Below are 15,891 nucleotides of genomic sequence, written 5' to 3' on the forward strand. Positions count from 1 at the left end.
AAACTGTGACTAGTTAAGTAACATTTGCATAGATAAGAGTTTAGGAATGTTTAAGTTCTTTGATGTTTGTTTTGTGACCAATTCCCTTGTGTAAGAAGAGTGTAAATACCAAGCTTCAAATACAACAAGCTTCAAATACATTCGAGACTCCAGTCCCTCAGATTGGAGTCCTCCCAATCCCATGCTTTGTACATAGCTCTTTCTTTTACTATCATCCGCACACCTCAGTTAGAACCCAGCTTGATGTGAGATAGCTGGTCTAAATCCCCGCAGTAAATTATCTAGAGTTCATGAGGGAGGGGGAGCAGGGAGGCAGGGGAAAAATGAGCAGCTGATGCCAGGGGCTTAAGTGGAGAGCAAATTTTTTGAGACTGATGAGGGCAATAAATGTACAGATGTGCTTGACACAATGGATGTATGTATGGATTGTGATAAGAGTTGTATGAGGCCCTAATAAAATGATTTTTTTTAAGAAGAAGCTTGGTATGATCAATCCAAACCAGCGATTTCTCCTATGAAACTTGAGGTTGAAGCTAAAGAAAATTAAAACAAGCCCACAGCAGTCAAAGTACAATTGTAAACACCTCACACCTGAATTTAGAAAACATCTTAAGAACACATTTAACAGCTCGACCACCCATGACCAAAGACAAGATGAATTTGGGATGGCATTAAGAACACTGAGACTCAAAGAAGGCAAGAGAGAAAGAGAAGACCAAGGTGGATGCCAGAAACTTGCCACTCGGAAACTTGCTCTTGAAAGTGGAGCAGCTCCAGCAAATGAAGGAAAAGATGAAGTCAATGAGCTCAACAGAAAATGTCAACGGGCAGCTCAAAAGCACAATGTGGAGTATTGTAATGAAAGGTGCATGGGGCCTGAAGTTAGAAAACCCAAAGGGAAGAATACACTCACCGTTTCTTAAGCTAAAAGAACTGAAGGGGAAGCTAGGCCTTACTTTGTGATATTCCCGGGATGCTATGGCAAACGATTAACTAAAAGGAGGAAGCAACAGAAGGAAACATTGAACTGGTCACGGTTTAACCACTTCAAGAGGCAGCATACGCTCAAGAGAAGCTCCTAAAGGAAGAAGCCCAAGCTGCCCCTGAAGGCATTGGTGCGAAACAAGCTCCTGGAATTGACAGAACATCAACTGAAATGTTTCCAAACCCCAGTGCCCCACTGGAGGCACTCACCAGTCTATGCCAAGAAATCTGGGAGACGGCTACCTAGGTAGCCCACTGGAAGAGACTCATGTTGATTCTCATTCCCAAGAAAGGAGAGCTAATAGAATGCAGAGATTATTGAACAATACCATAGGCTGGTAAAGTTTGCTGAGCATGATTTACACAATGCTGCAGCAGTACTTCAGCGGGGAGCTGCCAGAAATTCAGGGTCGGAAGAGGGTGTGGAACCAGGGACACCGATGCTGACATCATACAACTCAGCTGAAGGAAGGGGGTTCTGGAAAGATGCCCACATATGTTGTAGTGACCGTGCACAGGCATTCCACTGTATGGATCATCAAACGCTATGGATAACATTGCAGACAATGAGACGCCCAGAATAATTCATCATGTTAATGCAGAACCCTTACGTAGACCAAGAAGCTGTCCTTCACACAGGATTCACCCACTGCCACTGAGTTTATTGCAACTCACTAGCAATTCTATGTAGCATGGGGTCCCAAACTTATTTGGCCTAGAGCGGCGGTTCTCAATCTGTGGGTTGCGACCCCTTTGGGGGGGGTCAAACAACCCTTTCACAGGGGTCACCCGATTCATAGCAGTAGCAAAATTACAGTTATGAAGTAGCAACGAAAATAATTTTATTGTTGGGAGTCACAACAGGAAGAGCTGTAGTAAAGGGTCCTGGCATTAGGAAGGCTGAGAACCACTGGCCTAGAGTCTCCTTTTCATAAGGCCCTGTTTTGCCCACTGGTGGTGGAAAACTTTTGAACAGTAGCCTGCAATCCAAGGTTGAATGCATTTGCTTCTGAAGCCCTCCTAGATCATTGCAGGCCCCCCAGGGGGTGGGATCACTTACTTTGGGTGACAATGCTCTACAGGGTTTCCAAAGCTAGACATCTTTATGGGCGCAAATAGCAGCCTCCTTCTCACACAGAGTGGCTGGTGGATTGGAACCCCTGCCCTTGCAGTTTTCAATCTAACAATTACCCAACAGTGCCATCACATCTCCCTCACTTCCTGTTAGGCTTTGCAAAGTCTATCTTCTTGACGATCTGTAGTTATGTGATGCAATAAATGGGGGGATTCGGATATGACCTCATGCCTTCTCTCAGTGACATGAGTTAGCAGCCACCTCTCAGTGGCAGGTCCCCAATGAAGAAATTTCTTAGAAGGTAGGATTTGGTGCTGGTGAAGAACATTGAACCTGCCAGGGAATGCCAAAAGAGCAAACAAATGGGTCTTAGAAAAATGACGACCGGCCTGTTCTGTAGAAGGGAAGATGGTCAGATTTTGATTCACGTATTTTGGACATGTTATCAGGAGTCACTAATCCCTGGAAGAGGTCATGGCAGGTAGAGTAAATGGTCAACAAAAATGAGGAAAAATTCTCAATGAAATGAATTTACACAGTGGCTCCAACAATGAGCTCAAAATGGCAACAATTTGGCTGATAGCACAGGACCCGGCAGTGTTCTGTTTCGTTACTCAGAGGCCCCTGATGGATTGGAGGCCATGAGGCCCCTGATGGATCGGAGCTCACCCAGTGGAACATACGACAACCGCAGAGAGGGGCGCAGCACGCCGCATGATACAAAATAAGGTCACAGTTTCAGACCTTAAAATACGAAGTCAATTTGCACATCTTTCAAAGAAATATTTTTATTGGCCAGAAAAGATTTTTCAAAACTGTTACAAAAAGTAATTGTTCTAGAAGCTCCAAACTTTTAAAGCACAAGATGGACTTTTATAATTGTGGTCCATTTATGTAACACCTCAATCACAAAAAATGTCTTCTTACAGACAGAGGACATCTGCTGCTTCTTGTCTGCCTAGCAACGTTTCCATTTGGGCAGCTTCCCTCTACCTGGTGGGGCTGCCGATCAATACCCCAGAAGTAGCCAATCCCAATTTTCCATCCACAGAACCATAGGTCACAAATGGAAACATGGCCCCTGACCTCCTCAGAATCAGCCCTGGAATCTTAGCTGCCGCCTTATGGAAAGCTGTGCTCTTTTCTCTGGGATCACTAGGTGTGAGGGTAAAGCAAGTCGGGAGCAGCCAAAAGAGAACGATAGTTCGACGGTGGAAAGATCTGGATGGAATGTTGTGTTAGACCGGGTTGACTAGAGAAACAAGTCCAGAGACGCTCATATATGTGTGAGAGAGCTTTCTATCAAAGAATAATTGTATATCAAGGAAGCATCCCAGCCCAGTCCAGATCAAGCCCATGAGTCTGATGTTAGCCCATAATTCCAATACTAGTCCATAAATCTCTCTTCAGCTCATGCAATGATGTAGAATACGGGAAGATCACAGGCCGGTGGGTGAAAAGTTGTGTGGATCCAATGGCAGTGGAAGCATCACAGGGCTCGTGCAGGTCTCCTCATGGCTCCTCCAGCTCTCTGAGTGTCTCAACAGCAGGAAAGCACAGCTGAGAGAGGGAGGCTGTTGCAGGGTTCAGGAAGTCTCCACGTGGCTTATCAACAGGATGGTGGAGCTGAGAGAATGTGGCCCACCTCCAGGAAGAGAAGAAGTTCCCAGAATCCTTACGAGAAGGCCACACCCACAAGGAGGTCTTATCAGGCTGTGACCTGATTGACAGGCTAGACTCCATCCCCTTCACTCTTAATACCCTCAAGTTGACACAAGATTATGTAACTACCAAAAATAGCCACCTAATGCAGCGGTTCTCAAGCTGTGGGTCGTGACCCCTTTGGGGGATAGAACAACTCTTTCACAGGGTCGTCTAATTCATGACAGTAGCAAAATGACAGTTATGAAGTAGCAACAAAAATAATTTTATGGTTGGAGGGTCACCACAACATGAGGAACTGTACTAAAGGGTCACGGCATTAGGAAGGTTGAGAACCACTGGTCTAATGCATTCCACCCACAGCCACCAGCTCTCTGGCAGTGGAGCTTGCAGGATGCTCTGATGCTAGGCAGGTTTCAACAAAGCTTCCAGACTAAGGCAGACTAGGAAGAAAGCCTTGGTGGTCTGTTTCTAGAAATCAGCCAATGTCATTGGCTCTCTACGGTCCCATCTGAAACTGATCCTGGCAATGGACTAGATCTCCTTGAGTTGTACATGAGGTCCTATGAGTGGGGGGCTAACGGCAGAGCTCCTGGGCCACCTCTGCCACCCTTAAAGAACAGGTGAACTAGAGAAATGCAAGTCACAGGAGAAGGCGAAGCAGAGTCCCAAATAATATTTTTGGAACCCCATACCCCTGGTCCTTGACAAACCCAGGATTTTGACACTCCTAGAATTCTGAGTTACACTTATGTTTACCCACTTGTCCCATATAGAAGTTGAACCATGCTCCTGCAAATATGAGATAAGTAAAAATGTATGCTAATAGAGCCATAGAAACTTTATTTTAAAATGTCAAAATATGAAGCTGTTGCTTCTCAACATATTCTCCATCTATAGGTTTCTAGATTTCTGAAGACAATGACTCCATCTCTCTAAACTTCCTCTAAGAATTCAACATTATTTTCAACATTCTTTGAGTTTGGGGAACAGAAAGAAGCCTAAACGGGCATGATCAGGACTACAGGTTGGATGGGATAAGCTCTCCCAATAAAATCCTCATAGGAGAGCTCCTTCTACCTGTGAAGAACGAGCAAGTGTATTTTGGGGATTTTTAAAAGAAAATTTTGATAGCAACTTTCCTGATCTGTTCAGAAATGTACCTTTCAATTTTCTTAAACTGCTTCCCAATGCCCATCTGTGGACAGCTGGACATCCCTTGCAGAGGGGTAGTGGGGAGGAGATGAGTCACTCAGGGTTCAGTGTAGCAATAATGAAACAACCTTCTTCTAGTTCTTAAATGCTTCCTTCTCCCCCCCCCCCAACTATCATGATCCTAATTCTACCTTGCAAACCTGATTAGTCCAGAGGATGCACAGCGGTGCAGTAGGGATCTGGAAACACAGGGAATCTAGGACAGATGAAGCCCTCAGGACCAACGGTGAGAGTGGCGACACCGGAAGGGAAGTGGGTGTAGAAAGGGGAGACTGATCTAGGGGATCTACATATAACCTCCTCTCTGGGGGATGGGCAACAGGAAAGTGGGTGAAGGGAGATGCCGGGCAGTGTAAGATAAGATAAAATAATAATTTATAAATTATTAAGGGTTCATGAGGGAGTGTGGAGCGGGGAAGGAGGGGGAGGGAAAAAAGGAAAATGAGCTGATTCCAGGAACCCAAGAAGCAGGCAAATTTTGAGACTGATGAGGACAATGAATATATAAGGGTGCTTTACTCAATTGATGTATGTATGGATTGTGATAAGATTGTATGAGCCCCAATAAAATGATTTAAAAAAAAAAACCACTGTTTCCTAATATACCCTTGTCATCATCCTGTGTTTTTCAGGAAATCTATCAGGATGAACCCTTTGGTATTAAAAAACAAAAATTAAAAAGGCCCATAGCCTTCTGAGAAACCTTTCTTCCTTGAATATAACTGACCCACATGCCCCCTCAGCAGCCACTGTTTTGACTGGACCCCCTTGTCAAAGGCATCGGAATAACACTAAGACGAGTGTGTCACTGAGAGAACTTGCCTGCAGCCATCCACTGAGTGTAGACACATATTTCCATACATTGTGCTTGGAATAAATCCATCTGTGTTGGGCGGGGTTCTTTAGAAAAACAAAACCTGGACACTTATGAATAGATGATAGATAGATAGATAGATAGATAGATAGATAGATAGATAGATAGATAGATAGATAGATAGAGAGACAGGTTTATACAGCAAGATGAACACACTATTGAAATACAAGAATAGAATGAACACACCGTTGAATAGATGAACACACTATTAAAGATAAGAAGGAAATCTGTCTGAATTTTAAATGGTTGTCACTGGCATTACTGGGACCTTTTTAGTCTTTCTTACATTCTCTATTTTTCTAAAATAAACATACATTACTTTTACCACTAGGGGAAATTGAAGTATTCTTATCTTTCTTTTTTTTTATTTTTAAGATTTTCTTACCTTATTTCACATTAAGTTAATGTGCTTGAGACCTTTTTGAACACGAGGTGAATCAAATGATTGCATCTTGTCTGTACTGCCGCAGTTGACTTGTTAGTCAGTGGAGGTGAGTCGTTAAGAATCGAGGTTGCCACTTACTGGTTGGGCAAGATACTTACCTGAACAGTGCTGCGTTTTCTTTCTGGAAATATAGGAACTCCTATAGAGTCATTGAAAAAAAAAAACAAAGTCTGCAAGTGGCAAGCAAAGAGAACAGAGATGGGCATAAAATAGGTTCTAGATAAATGTTACAAGTCACACATCAAATTGCAACACTACTCCAGAAAATGTTGATTGTGACCAAGCATTCGTGGAACAAACTGCAGCGTGTAATGGCAAAAAGTCTCTGGATTTTCTTATCCCAATGAAAATAGCAGTTGTTGTGTAATTATTTGAATTCTTTCATATTTCTGCATCACCAAAAGAGGTAAAAATGATTGCTTAATTGCATTTCTGCTCTGAATCCATGCATTTTCTTTGATCTGAAATCAAAGTTTCCTGAGATTAATGTGTGTGGGCTGCTCCTGAAAGATGCTATTAATGTTCCAACTGTCAAACATTTGTCCTTGTGAGCTGAACGTTCCCTGTCTTTCTTAGAAATGTCCTTACAGACTGGAAGGTAGGATCCCAGCGGTGGTGCACACTCTCTGCTGAGAGGCTCGAGATTTGAGTCCCCCTAGAGGCACCGCAGAAGAAAGGGCTGGAGATTGGCTTCTGAGAAATCAATCCCTGAAACCTGGTGGAGCACAGTTCTACTCTCACATCCATGAGGTCACCCAGAGGCAGAATCAACTCTAAGGCACCTGGTTTTTGTTTGTGTTTACTTACTGCTACATCCCTGCGGGCTGGAGCAGAATAACAAGTCAGCTCTGACAGGTAAATGGAATGTAGAAGAAGGACAAAGAATTTCTATGTTCTCCAATGGCCCTTTGGCTCGTGTTACACCTTTAATTTTGATCTTTACCTTCTTAACTCTAGTTGTTTCTAAACCTTTACCTCAGATCTCTTTCCTTAGCTCCACAGCCCGACATCTAGCAGCCAGTGGAATGTTTTCCTGGTGTTTTTGAGGCTGCTCTTGTGTCTCACTCACTATACCAATAGTGTTTGGATCAAATCAGAATAAGGATAATTGCCTGCACGTTGTCAGTTCTCCTTAGATATCCATCTACATGCTATGAAAATAGCATCATTTTCAAAAAAGACCTTGCCCAAAGGCTCCTTTGATTTATTCAACCAGTCAAGTAGCACATCTCACACTGTACTTCCTACCTTGAACCTAAACTTCTCAGTTTCTGTCCTATCAAATCATGTATCTTCTTCGCAGCCTTGTCTGGCTCGTCTAGTCTTCCATCATGAGGTGCTTCTCTTGTGGGGCTATATCAGACAACGGTTCTATTGCTGTTCATAAACGTTTCAATGGCCAACCTCCCTATTCTTCTTGCCTTAGTCTGGAAGCTCTGCTGAAATCTGTCCACTGTGGGCTACCTGCTGCCATATGAAACACTAGCGACATAGCTTCCAGCATCACAGCAACATACAAGGCACCAGAGTATGACAAACAGACAGAGGAATGACGTCTTCAATCTGAAAATGATCAAACAGGCCATCAAGAGACATTGATAATTGCTGGAATGCAAAAGTTGGGAACAGAAAATGAGGACCAGCACTTGGAAATATGGCCTCAGTGATAGAAATGAAGCTGGTGATTATATGGTAGAGTTTGGCGATACCAATGACTTCTTTATTGCAAATACTATACGTGTGGATCTTACCAGATGGAAGAAGATATATGTTGGAGAAAGTCAATTGATATCAGCCAAAACTGGACCAAGAACCAACTCTGGGCCAGGCCATCAATTGCTCAAATGCAAGTCCCGATTTAGATTCGTGAAAAGTAAAACAAGCTCATGATGGCCAAGAGAAATGACGTTGACTATCTCTCACCAGAACTACGAGAGCACCTTACAAACGTATTCAACACATTGAGTACCCATGACCGAAAGCTAGATGAGTTGTGCAATAACATCAAGAACATCATACATGAAGGAAGCCAGGTCATTTTAAAAGAGTAAATAAAGACAATACCATAGTGGGTACTAGAAGAGACTCCGAAACTTGCTCCTAAGGGCAGAGTAGCTAAAGCAAACGGGGAAAATGATGACGTCAAAGAACTCAACAGAAATGTTCAAATGTCTGGACCTCCCGAGAAGACAAAGCCAAGCATTATAGTGAAAGGTACAAAGACACAGAGTTGGGAAACCAAATGGGAAGAATGTTTACAGCATATTTCAAGTTGAAAGAATTGAAGAAAAAGTCAAGTCTCAAGTTGCAATGTTAAAGGATTCGATGGGCAAAGCATTTCACTCTGCAGGAAGAATCCAGAGTCAATAGTATTGAAGGAAGAAGTTCGAGCTGCACTAAAGGCTTTGGTGAAGAACAAGACTCCGGGAACTGATAGAGTACAAATTGAAATGCTTCCAAAATTGATGCCGGAAGCTACTTGCTCAACTAACTGCAAGAGATCTGTATTTGTCCTCGTTCCAAAGAAAGGTGACCTAACAGATTATGAAAATTATTTAACCACATCATCAACTTCACATGCAAGTAAAATTTTGCTGAAGAGAATTGAAAAGCAGTTTGAGCGGCACCACCACAGGGAACTGCCCGAAATTCACACCAGATTCAGAAGGGGGCACAGGGCTAAGGCTATCATTGCTGACGTCAGATGGATCGTGGCTGAAAGCAGAGAAGTCCAGAAAGATATTTGCATGTGTTTTAGTGACTATGCAAAGGTATTCCGCTATGTGGATCATAGCAAACTGTGGCTAACATAGCAAAGAAGGGGAATTGCAGAACACTTAATTGTGTTCATGCAGAATCTGTACATAGATCAGCAGGCGGTATTTCAAATAGCACTAGGGGACTGTGCATGGTTTAAATCCGGAAAGGTATACATTCAGGCTGTATTCTAGCACTAAACATGCTCAACCTGTAGGTGGAGCAAATAATATTTAAAACTGGATCATATGAAGGAGAAACCGATATTAGGTTTGCAGGACAGCCTATTAATGACCAATGATTTCCAGATGGCACAGCGTTGTTTGCTGAAAGCCAAGAGGTCTGGAAACTCTGATGACCATCAAATACTACGGCCTGCAGTGGAGCTGTAAGGACTGAAATTCAATATAAAAACACAAATAGAGAGTCCAGATATCAGACAATATTGCCCTGGGTAAATCTGCTGCACAAAGATGTCCCGTTGAGGACTCAGGGGCACTTACCTGATCCTGGCCAAGCTTTTTCATCGTCTCATATGCTTGTAAAAGTTGCACAGTGAATGAGAAAGACAGCGGAATAATGCATTTGAATGACTGATATTTAACACTTGATTTGGATCATTTTAATGACGTTGTTAGTGAAGAATCTGAAATTACGATGGACTGCAAGGACAACACATCTGTCCTGGAAGTGTCGCAGGCAGAATGCTCCAGAGAAGTGCAGCTCAGGCGGCTTCCCCTCGCATCCTTTGGACGTGTTCTTGGAGGGAGCGGCTCCTGCCAAAGGACATCCTGCTTTGTAAAGCGGAGGGTCAGCCCGAAGCAGGAAGACCCTCCTAGCAATGGACTGACCCCGTAGCTGCAACAACGGGCGCTGGCACACTTGTGAGGGTGGTACAGGTGGGGCAGTGTGTCCTTATATGGCACACCAAGCTGCGATGAGTTAGAAGTGACTTAATGGCACCTCCCAACAGCGAGGAGCCCGAGTGGCGTAGTGGTTGCATCTTAGGCTTCTAACTGCAAGGTCAGCAGTTCAAAACCACCAGCTGCTCTTTGGGAGGAAACAATACTTTCAATTCCTGTAAAGAGTTATAGCCTCGGAAACCCACAGGGGCAGCTCTACCCTACCTGAAGGATTTCTGTGAGTCAATATCGACTTGGATGACAGTGAGTTCGGTTGGTTTGTGCTTTCAAATCAACTAGACAGCATACGGCAACAATAATTCTTCATTTCTATGATTCAGCAGCCTAGGTGATGTTCCTTAGGGACCTGAGTAACAACTGTTTGCTGCTGTGGTCCAACAGCTCAGTTGCGTGTACAGACAGAGGTGCACGTACAACAGAACAGCGCCATTCTACCTCATGAAGCATGACGTGAGATGTAGTCCGTCCATAGGTCCTTCTTGCCATAGCTCCTTATGTGCTGTGCCTGTGCCTGTCATGTCCTTTTGAAGGGCATTCTCTCGTCTCTTCATGGCCAGGACTAAGACCTTTACCCAGGGTGTGAACCAAGCCAGACCCTTTGTTTCCATAGGGGAGTCTTCGAGACGACTAGAGGGTGTGGTTCAGGACACAACTCCTTGGCGCGTGTTGACTGAAAAGCATACCGCACCTCCGTCAAAGCCATTCTTCCACGTGTAAGAGTCATCTGGAACCCGGAGAGAAACCTGAGGATCACCTGGAAGAGCATGTCCAAGATCTGTCTGAAGTGGCAGAGGCCGCCGAGACCAGATCCGACTGTGGCACGGAGGCTCAGAGAAGCAGCCCCAAGACCAGGAGCATTTTCTCATCTGGCTCAAGACTTTGGAACTGTGAGACAAAGCTTCCTGGCCCATGAAGGCAAAGGCCACTGGACGGCATGGCTGAGAAGCTGAGGACCAAGAGAGACTTGTTTGCTGGGTAAGGACAGGCGTTGTTGTGGGTTAATAACTGTATCCTTACTGTTTATTGATCCCAGCTTGTGATAACCTATTCACTTCCCTAGTCATCCCCGTTCAACATGCACATTGTCTGTGAGTTCTGTGGCCATGCAATGACGTATCAAACCCAGCACAGCACAGTGCCGTGGGAGGAACGGCTGGCGTTAGGATAAAGAAGGACGGAGGGAAAGGCATGTCTGATCCCTGCCTTGAGGCAATAGGGAAGCCAGAGATGAGATGTGGCTGGTCGCCCTTGCTGGTTATTGTATTCTTTCCCAGGGAATGGTCTCTCCTGATAACATGTCCAAAGTACATGAGGCCAAGTCTCCTCATCCAGGCCTCCAGTGAGCATTCGGGTCACACTTCTTCCAAGACCCATCTGTCTCTTTTTCTGACAGTCCTCAGGACTTTCCATATTTGTCAATACCATAATTCAAATGCATCATTTCTTCTGCAGTCTTCCTCGTTCGGCTTTCACATGTATGTGAGGTGATTGGAAATACCAGGGCTTGGGTCAAGCACACACCTTAGTCCTGAAACTGACATCCTTGCTCTTCAACACTTTCAAGAGATCTTCTGCATGCAGCAGATTTTTCCAGTGTAAGAGTTCGTTTGGTGTCTTTAACCGCTCCTTCTGTAAGCAGGATCCCTGGTGGGGTAGTGGATTCGGAGCTGGGCTGCTAACCTCAAGGCCAGCAATTCAAAACCACCAGCCTCTCCTTGGAAGAAAGATAAGGCTTTCTGTTCCTATAAGAGTTATAGCCACAAAGCCACACGAGGGCTGTGCTACTCTGTGCTGTCGTGTCACGATGAGTCAGAATCAACTCAATGGCAGTGAGGTTTTTGGTTACTTCCATGAGCATTGATTATGAATTTAAGCAAAATGAGATCCTGGACAACCTCAATCTTTTTCAGTTTATCACGATGTCTATTGGTTCAGTTGTGAAGATATTGGGGTTTTGTTTTTACATTGAGTTATAATTCATATCAAAGCCTACTGTGGTTGTTAGCTGATTTTATGTCAACTTGAATTTGTCAACTTGTCAATCAGGTCACAGCTTGGTGATGCCTCCTTGGGGATGTGGCCTTCTTATAAGAAGAAACTGAAACACCAACACCACCCTCTCTGCCCCTCCGCCTTCATGCTTTCCTCCAGAGGTGACCCACGGGGGCTGAGACCCTGAGAGCTCTTGGCGCCCTGATGAGTTTCCTCTGAGCTTGGATTCACATGAGTCTGCATCCACTGGCTTATGATCTTCCTGCTTCACAAAGGCCCACAGCCTTATGAGACTTAAGAAAACCTTGTGGACTGGCATCAGACTTAAGGGACTTAAGTCTGGGCTAGGGTGCCTTCCTGATATGGAATTACTTCTTGATATAATGTTCTTTCTTGCACGTGTATGAAGGTCACTGCATTTGTTTCTCTAGACAACTCAGCCTAACACTGCCACCACCCTTGATCTTCACCAGCAAGAGCTTTGACTCCTGGCTTTAGCACGCAAGATTGTGTTATCTGCATCTCACAGGTGGTAAATAACGCTTCCTCCAATCCAGATGTCCCATTCTTCATGTCCTTTCAATCATGCTGGTTTGATAGAAAGGTTCCTGGGTGGCTTACGCAGGATATGGGAGGACAAAAGAAACTGTCACACAAACATGATCAGTGGCAGATCAGTGAATGAGACCATGATTTGGGACCTGTATGGTATGCTAAGCAGAAGAGCTTACAAGATAAGCCAAAGGCCTTCCAACTAAGGCAGTCATGGCATGACTCATGACCTCTGAAACCCCAGTAGCCCAACTGCCCTCAAGGACACACCGATGCAAGTCCCTAAGGGTGGCTTCCCCTGGTTGGGCTGGCTCAGGGTGTGGCAGCAATCCACTTTATAATCCACTCTACTGGCTCTCGAATTCTTGGTTAATAGGCAAAAGGAATTCAATGGAGGCGTAACCCACCTAGGCACTCTCCAAGTGGCTTTTAGATTGCGCTGTTATCAGTTGACTACTAGAGCTCAGAGAGCTTAAGGGAGAGCTTGTTTCCTGTAAAGCCAGTGCTCACTTGCAAGCTCTGATACAACACCCAAGTGGGTCCCACCTCCGATGGGCACCATCATCCCAGCTGCATGCCCACCCTCTCCATGATTCCCAACTCCCATGGTGTTCCTCTGTCGATGTGCTCATCAGTTGCCCTGTTCTTGTCCTAGACCCAAGTATAGGAATCGTCTTTCACTTCAGCTAATCGCTCACTCAAACTCCCTGCCATCAGTCAATTCTTACCCAACAAGACAGGGCAGGGTAGACCTGCCTTCTTTTGGTTTATGAGACGGCACTCTTTACAGGAGCAGAACACCAATCTTTCTCCTGCAGAGCAGCTGGTGTTTTCGAACTGCTGACCTTGTGGTTAGCAACCCAACACATAAGCACTATGCCACCGGGGCTCTGAACTAATAACTAGATCATACTAATCCCTTCAGCGAGAGACAGACTCAGCAAAGACTCGGAGGCTTCAAAGAGCTCATGGAGAAGTTTCATTAGATTTCCATTCCTCTTTCATGAACTATTTTCAGTTCCTTCATATGCTGTCATTTTCTTTTTAACTTCCCTAAAAACAATAGGTGACAAAAAAAAACCCCGACTCCATCTCGTGGTAGGAAAGCTGTGTATGACAGAAATGGACTTGGTAAGGGGTAACAATAACTTTCATTACAACGTGCCAAAGAGTTCATATTTATTACCTCATTTAATTTCCACAATACACCCCAAGAATTAGGGTTATTCTATTGTGAAGATAAAGAAATTTGAGCCTGAAAAGGAAAAGTGACTCAATAAAAAATTACCTAATCCCTTTTCAAGATCATCAATCTTAGCAGAAGTTGATTACCACACCCCTCTCCCTGGGAGGACTGCATGGGTTCAAACTGGAGACATTACAGTTAACAATCAAGTACTTAAAGACGATGTCACAAAGGCTCCTCTTCTAGTGTAACTGCCCCATAGCATTTTATAGGCTGAAGATGTAACAAGTCTTTTCTCCTGTGGAGCTGCTGATGGGTTTGCGTAACTGAATGTGTTAGGTTGAATTCTCTAGAGAAGCAAAATCAGTGACAAATCAAAATGTGCGTTTGTATATAGAAAGGGATTTATATCAAGAAATGACTTACACAGTTGTAGAGAGAGATAAATCCAGTCTGCTTCAAGGCTTCCTGACTCGTGGAGACTGATGAACAGGAAGCAGCGGATGAAGCCGAGGCAGCAGGGGGCACGGGCTGGTGGAGGTAGAGGTCTGACATAGGCCAAATGAATCCACTTTTGGGAGTCCATCGATGGCTTGTGGGATCAACAGGAGATCAAGGAACTAGACACAGATTCCGCTCGAATTGAAGGCAAAGGGCCAAAGAGAATTCAACTCTGCTTAGTCTTCCTTTCCTCCCCCAAAAGGCTTATGACACCAAGGAGGTACCATTAGCTGCGAATCAATTGATAGGTTGGGCTCTGCCCCCTCCTGTCACCCAGGAGTGTCTAGTTGACCTCAGCCCTAACCATCATGTGGGCCCTTCAGTTATCAGTGGAGCGCTTAACCATTGCGCCACCTTTTGTTAAAAAAAAAGGTATTGGTCATGAGACGGAGATGACTGGGTCTGACTCGAAAGTCTTTCTCTTTCCATTTTCTCTTTCTCCTGCCTCCTCCTCCTTGCTTCAATCATCTCTCCCTCCCTCCTTCCCTCCCTCCCTCCCACCCTCCAGTTGCTCTTCAAACTCACGAGGCCCAGGCCCATTACTCATGCTAGGCTGAGGCTTCAATTATTGCAAGGGGCTTTCCCTAGAAACCTGCTGCTCCTATGGAAAAATAAGTATGACCCCCCCCACCGCCCCGACAAAAGAAACCCCAGTGAACATTGAACACAAAACTCTATTGTAAGTTACAGGCTGCAACAAAGATCTCCGGCAGCACAAAAGATGATGAGCAGCCAGCTTGTGTTGTTGGGACCTGGAGGGATTCTGGGGGTGCGGAAGTTTTAGCTTTAAGATTGGGAATGCTCCAGGAAATCTGGGATGAGCTGGTCGCCCTGAGGCCAGGAGTTTTCTACAAAAGGACTTTTACTTAACTCGCTTGGGACCACCTTCATTCCCTATGTGCTTTTAGTGGGAAAGAGACCCTGAGTTCAAATATAGTTTATGGAGACACGTGTATTGAGTCGTAAACAGATGAGGGAGGGCATCGGCGTGAGGCCATGATGGCGTCCACGGCTTCCCACCTGGCGCACAAAGGAAACGCACACAAGCAGGATTGGCAGCAGAATATGCAGCACCATCCCAGGCAGGGCCACAGAAGTGGGAAGGACCATGACGGGGGTATCTAAGTGCAGATTAGAGAAGTTTGCAAGATTGCTTCGGTCCCTCTGTCCAAGGTAGTCGGGGTCTGGCTATTGGGCCTTGCTATCCCACTGTCCATCACGGGCATGCACCAGGTAAGCCCCTGAGGGCAACTCTGCACCTTGCTAGGCTGCCCAGGGGAGGGAGAAAACCCCACTTTCAAACACACTCTGTCAGAAAGAACTCAATGGAGGCTGAACGAATGCGGAATCTCAAACTTGGGTTAGGGGTCTCACTCTAAACAGCTACTGGCTACAAACCTTGTGTTTAGTATGTAAGCTCCGATACGTCTAATAACCGGGACGGGGTTTATCCTCCTGCTCGAAACAACTACAAATAAACAAACACCAGACGAGTATATGAAACTGTCTTCCGGACACAGGAGCACGAGCCCTGAAATACAGGACACAGGTGAGGTGGGCCTTATGACTGCCCTGCAGGGTTCTGAGGCCGCCACGTGGGGAAGAGCGATCCAGGTAGAACCTGGCAGACTCTGAGGAGGGGAGACTTTGCTAAGGAGCCACAGAGTCCGAGGAAGCTAGAGCTTAAGACAGGACACACAGAGAATGAACTTTGGACATCCCCCA

This window comes from Tenrec ecaudatus, chromosome 11, assembly GCF_050624435.1.
Source record: "Tenrec ecaudatus isolate mTenEca1 chromosome 11, mTenEca1.hap1, whole genome shotgun sequence".
NCBI lineage: Eukaryota > Metazoa > Chordata > Mammalia > Afrosoricida > Tenrecidae > Tenrec > Tenrec ecaudatus.